The sequence below is a fragment of the Malania oleifera genome, chromosome 2 (genome assembly GCF_029873635.1).
Source record: "Malania oleifera isolate guangnan ecotype guangnan chromosome 2, ASM2987363v1, whole genome shotgun sequence".
Taxonomy (NCBI): domain Eukaryota; kingdom Viridiplantae; phylum Streptophyta; class Magnoliopsida; order Santalales; family Ximeniaceae; genus Malania; species Malania oleifera.
The window spans coordinates 12,550,964-12,558,045 of NC_080418.1; positions in this window are offsets into that span (position 1 = coordinate 12,550,964).

The following is a 7,082-nucleotide window of genomic DNA, read 5'->3' on the forward strand; positions in this document are numbered from 1 at the left end:
TAAAAACACCCAAAGGAAAGTCAATCAGATTCAAAGCATACAATAAAAACCAAGACTTTAACACAAAGCAAGAACTCGAACCAAAATAAGAAAAACACAAACAAAAACCTAAATTTAAATACTAACGAAACACAATAAAAATGCAAACTTTGATAAATCTGACCATAATTAAACCGAGCTTCAAAAAAAACTAAAACTTGGGAAACTTCAAAACAAAAACAATATTTTTTTCTTTTTTAATAACCAAACCGGACCTTAACAAAATTAACTAAATGACTTGAACAATAATTAAATCTACCACCAAAAACAATAAAAAAAAATTAATAAATAATTAACCACTACAATGATAATAAAATATTTAAAATTCAAGATCTTGTCTTTCCAAATAACTTCAACAAATAATTTAAAATAGGAGCATCCAACTTAATATTGAAAGAAATAAAATAAGAGAGAGAGAGAGAGAGAGAGTTGCAGGGTTGTGTAGCAGGTTGTAGAGGAGCTCGAGATGATGGACTCTCGCTGGAGAAGAGGAGCTCCACACCTAGTGTGCTGGAGATGTTGCTGCTGCTCGTGGTTGCTGGTATAGCAGCAGGGGGGCTGCTGTTTGGAGACTTCTGTAGGGGAGAGGAACAGCCGGCTGTGGTCTGAGGCGTGGAGAAGTTGGTTGTAGTAGCTGGCCTCGGGTCTTCTGCTGGTATGGAGTGGAATGGGAGTTGTGCAGAGGGCACGATGGTGTCTGTTGGTATGGCTGAGAGTAGAGAGAATGAAGGAGAGGGTAGAGGGGCTAGAAGAGTAGGGGAAGAGAGAGGTATGAATTTGAAGCTAAGCAGGAGAGTTGGAGAGAGTTCGGGGGAAAGCAGGGGGAGTTTAGGGAAAAAAAACTGAGTGAGAGAGAGGAAGAGAAGGGAAAAAAACTAGTTGACAAAGAGGGAGAGAATCAGGAAGGAGGGGCTGAGTGAGTGAGGAAGGGAGAGAAGGTAAAAGCAATAAAGAAAAGAACAAAAAAACAAACTAAAGGAGAAGAAGAAGAGGAAGAAGAAGATGAGGAAGAAGAGGAGAATGGGGAGCCCCGGGGGCTGCCCGCGTAGGGGAAGGAAGAAAAGGGGATTTAAGGGGGAGCTGGGTTGCCCTAGACCCATGACCTGGATGGCTCATATGACCCAATTGGAGCTGACCCGGCTTGCATGGCCAGGTCACATCACATAACCTTATATATATTTTGTTTCATTTTTTTCATTCTCTGTTCATCGCAAATCTGACTCTTTTGGAGCTTGTATCTCATAAAACTCAAAACATGAAAGTTGTAGATAATCCTTTCCTCTTTCTCCAGAAATTTCAATTGTCTTGATCGGAGCTTGGATAGAAAAGTTATGTACGAAATACGAACAGGTGTTGGTTTTGATTCCCGGAAATTTTCCTGCGACAAAAATTTACCAAAACTTCATAAATAGTGCAATAAAGTTCAATAATGATGATTTTGGCACTTTATTAAAATATTGGACAATTTTGGATATTTAATTAAAAATATAAACCATAAAGCCCAGGTTAAGATGCCCAATTACGCAGTTTTGACGCGTAATCAATGAACACCACTATGAACTGGTCCAGGTACTCATGGAAAACCCTATTCATCAGATCCATGAACACAGCCTGATCATTTGTCAACCCAAAAGGCATGACTAAGAACTCGTAGTGGCCGCATTTGGTTTGGAAAGCAGTATTCGCGATATCTTCAGATTGAACTCTCACCTGACGATACCCTGACCGTAAGTTGATCTTCGAAAAGACCTGTGTACCCTGCAGTTGGTCAAAGAGATCATTAATGCGAGGCAACGGGTAGTGATTCTTCATAGTTATCTTGTTAATCCCATGATAATCAATGCACAAATGCATCGAATCGTCCTTCTTCTCCACAAACAGTACTGGAGCTCCCCAGGGCAAAACACTAGGTCGAATGAAACCCCTGTCTAGTAGTTCCTGCAACTACTCCTTCAACTGTTGAAGTTCTTCTAGAGCCATCTGGTACGGAGCTTTAGAGATTGATGCCTTGCTATACAGCAATTCTATAGAGAACTCCTCCTCACGATCCGGAGGTAAACCGGGTAAATCATTTGGAAACACATCCGAAAACTCGCTAACTACCCGAATATCCTCGAGTCTCAACTCATCTAGCGGCGGTTCCTTCACACAAGCTAGGTACCCCTGACATCCGTCCAACATTAACCTTCTCGCATGCAATACTGATAGAATCTGTGGCGTCAAATGCACACACGATCCCACAAACTCGTACTCCTACTCCCTAGGAGGTCTGAACACTACCATCTTCCTACAACAGTCAATCACAACATAATTAGAGAATAATCAATCCATTCCCAATATGACAACAAACCCTGACATGTCGTATATACTACAAGGTTTGCTGGTAGCAGCTTCCCCTAGATTACCACTGGGCAGTCCTCCAACATCCTCCTACAAAATGATATACCCCTAGATGGTGTGGCTATAGACAATTCTTCTTCCACGACTTGGGTCTCCACCCCACATAGATTCACAAAATTAATAGATATAAAGGAGTGGGTCGTACCCAAATCAAATAAAACCACAACTCTATTTAAAAGCAACATTGTAGTACCTATCACCACATTCCTCACATGCTCAGCATCTATTGGAGTAAGCGAATATACCCTCGCTGGAGCTGTGTTCGTCTGATGGGTTCCCCAAGATACTTGATTACTCCCCCGATTCTAACTCGAAGAAGGTGTACCCCTCTTCGGTGCATGATAATCCCGAATTATGTGACCTAACTGGCCACAGTTGTAGCAGTTACCCCCAAACGGCTGGCACTCACCGCTATGCCATTTACGGCATCTAGTACAACAATCACCCACCTGGATCATCTGAAAACCTTGATGCTTGGTATTCTGTTGATAACCTGAGCCCCTGTTCCTCTTCCTCCATGATCCCTAATGAGATCTAAACTGAGAACATGAAGGTACTGGCCTCTTCTTCGGCTCCTGATCCACCTCATCTTTTCGGATACCCGTCGCGATCACAGTGGCCTTATCCACCAAAACTGAAAAGTCATAGATCTGAAGCATACCCACTAATCAGTGGATGTCCTTCCTTAAGACCTTTTGGAACCTCCGAGTCTTCTCGTACTCATTCGAGGTCAAACACGATGCAAGCCAGGATAACTTTATATACCGAGAAGCATACCCCTGCACTGTCATACTCCCCTGAGTTAGTGCAGAAAACTCATTCGCCTTAGCATCATGTACAGCAGCTGGGAAGTATCTATCAAAGAACACCTCCTTAAAAAGGCTCCAAGACATCTCCACAGTACCAGCCCTCTTCTTTTCTGATAAATTCACTACAGTCCACCAACGCCCTACCTCCCCTGACAACATGAATAGTTAACACAATTATCTAACCACACTAATGTTAACTACTACCTATCCTGTCCAGATCTGTCCTATCGCATTGACACGAAAGTCACCAATGGTTTGCCGTGATTTTACTAGAATCGTCATTCCAGGAAAAACATAGAACACCGCTGATGAATCTTGGTCTAGCAACAAAACATCCCTCAACCAACTCCACCCACATCCAACCTTATATGCTCTGGTATGTATACATAACTATACCTAACCAAGTCTACAAGACCTAACAACCTGGTTAGCTCTAATACCAAGCTGCCACGCCCCAAACCCGATAATGGGACCCAGGGGTGAATTAGTAGCCTAACCTGTCCCTGTATCATACAAAATACTATTGATACAATATAATGAATAGGGGTCTGACCCCATGGGGATCCAAGGAACCCTATACACATCCATATATAACAAAATATACGCAGCGAAAAAAGGTCATTCTATACGTAATCTGTACCATACTAGAGTATATACAAAAAAAAGAAATCCAAGCCCATAAGACAATACGAAACCTAAGTGCCAATCCAAAAACCACAAAGGACCACCCAATACCGTCCTAGTACTTACCCAAGTACTATCTGTGGTACACCGACCACTACGCTTTCACACAAGGACGCTAGTTCCAGTTACTCAAAGGACCTAACAAATATATATGTACAGCAAGGGTGAGACACCTCTCAGTAAGGAAGAATCCATTTTATATCTGTATGTGGCATATGAGTGTTATCATGACATACTAACATGCATAGTTTAACAGTCAAAACAGTCGAAATCAGTTCCACTATTTTGACAAAACAAGCAATACAATCTGGTGTCGTCACACCCTTTAGCTCAAAGTCGGATTGTCTGGTGGTATTTCACACCCTTCGATAAAAACAAGCAATATGGTGATATTTCACACCCTTTGGAAAATGCAGGTGCCCCTGATAGCTCGGTATAGCATCAATGTTGAACCGGTGCAGATCTGGTGTTCGCACACCCTTCGGCTCATAAGCCGGTTGATCTAGTGGTATTGTGCACTCTTTGGCAAAAGCTGGATTTTCAAACGTGGAATAATTTGGAACCCCGTTCCTATTTCACAAAAATACAACACATCCATGCTTATATAACCAAACAAAACCACACTCATTTGGTAATCTAAAATCATGATTTTCCAAACATATACAGTTTAAACAAGTCAAGGCACGACTATCCCTATAACACAATATATATCATTATATATTTACGATTTTCCAACAAAACTAAGGATACATCCTGTCGCCCTCTTTTCCCAAAACTGTAATCCTGAAAAACCAATTATTTTACCCGTTAGCTCCCTACAAATGAGTAACCAAAATGCACACAGGACTGTGGACCACAGTTCCACCGAGTCCAATTTCAAAAATAACCAGCATAAATTGAATCCCTTTACTTTTCCCCCAAAGAACAAATCCCAAACTCCAAGGCCCCTAAATAGTGAATCGAGTTCCAAAACCTACATATCACAATATAGAATATGCTCACAGCCTTATTATCTACATGACTATTGAGTCAGAACTAAAAATTGAGCGTTACCTCAATTTTGGGCTAAAACCTGAGAATGCCCAAAATTAAAATCTGATCTGTAGATATTGTAAAGAATCCTTCCACGATCCTCGTGGTAACTTCGGATCCACAATTCCCATGATGAATAGCGAAGAAATCTAGAGAGATGGGGAGTAGGTTGAGTTTCTAAAAAGATAGAGAGAGAAAATGAGATTTCTTAGTTGAGAAGTAATGAAAATATCTATTTATAGCCCTTTGAATCGGCCACTTCTCGTCAACGAGACCATATAGACAACTCGCTGACGAGACGATGGCCTCGTATATAAGCTTGGGATTTTTTATTTTTCGAAACCCCTCATCTTCTCCTCGTCGACAATCCTCTGAATTCATTGCACTCCAAAAAACCTCTCGGCTTCTTCTTGTCAACGAACCCTTGCACCTCATCGACGAGAAATACAATGCCTTTGTTGACGAACTCTGACTTCGTTGACGAAGCTTTTTTAGTTACCATTTTGCCTCTTTTTTAATTAATTAAACCCATATATCACGGTTCAGGTTCTTACACTACCCTACGACCAGCACCAAGGGATCCAGACTGGGCTGCATGGCTAGGTCACATCAACGTAAGATTTTTATATATTTTTTCTTCTTTTTGTTTCCTGGCGAACGAGTCCAAATTTGGCCATCTTAGAGCCTATATCTTTTGAAATTTAAAATATGAATGTTGTAGATAATCTTCTCATATTTCTCAAGAATTTAGAATCGTCCCGAATAAAGTTTGAAAGAAAAAAATTATGGGCTAATTACGAAGCGGTGCCAGTTTTAGCTTCTGATAATTTTCCTGCTATAAAATATTGCCAAAAATTCATAATTTACTAAATAAAACCCAAATATTACAAATAGGACACCGTGTTAAAATATTGAGAGTAATTATGTATTTAATAAAAAATATAAGCCCCAATGCATGAATTAAACCACCTAATTATGTAGTTTAAGCGCGTAATAGCTTGTATAAGTTTAAAATTAAATTAAATTAAATAATTAACTTATTAAATAATCAAAATAATTAATTAAATTATATAATAAAACATATTAATATATATTAATATAATATAATATATTATTATAATAAATAATTAAGTAAAGATCTTGAAGCTGGAAGCTTCAGGAACCATTTGTTTTCTACAGAGTTACACGCCCCCCCCCCCCCCCGCCGAGAGTTCTTCCTGCGGCCAACGCCTCTCTCCGTCTTTGTGTGTGTCTCTCTCTCTCAATTTCTCGACGGATTTGCGGTGAATCGAGGAACGGAAGGTGCCGTTAGATTCCTAGTTCTGCTGCCAACATATCTATTGGTGCGGATTTGTCGTGGAAGCGGCTTAGGCACTATTCCTGGGGTAAGACAATTTTTTCCTAATTTGTCAATTTCGCTTTAAATCTATGGTTAAATCGACGATCGGGCACCACCACGGTGTCCTAATCACGATCGTCGTAATTTTGCCTCGAGTAAATTTCCAATTGAGATTTTCTAGGCCCTACTCTAAAGCGAGAGTGGGATTTGGAAAACTAGATAAATTGACTATATTTGAGGGTATAATTATTTATTTGGAATTTATGACCCTAGGAAATATTAAAATATTATTTTATTTAGGGTTAATTTAATAGAACTAGAATTTTTAATTTCAGGGTTCGGGAGTTTTATGAATTTAATGGAAAATAAATTGTGTTAAATATATGTGTATATGCCTCGGTATGGATTTAAATTGCTAACCATTTAAATTATATTTTTCTGAGTTTAAGGTTGTTTATTAGACACATATATGCGAAAATGAACTGATGAAAGTGGGAAATATTTTTAGGATAAATATGTAAGAAATGGAAATTATATTTTTAGTATTTAAATGCTAAATGTGGGTTGGCTTATTTTATAAGGAATATGTACGAATTTTATTGCTAAATTGTGTGGCATGAGTATATGTAAGTTCTGTCCAAATATATGTTAAATGTATGAGATGCAGGTTAACTAAGTGATACATTGAGAATGAAATATGATATGAACTATGCTACTTGTGTGTGTTAATGAAACCATGTAAATAGCTGAAAGATGTTGGGTAAAACAGCTGAAAGATG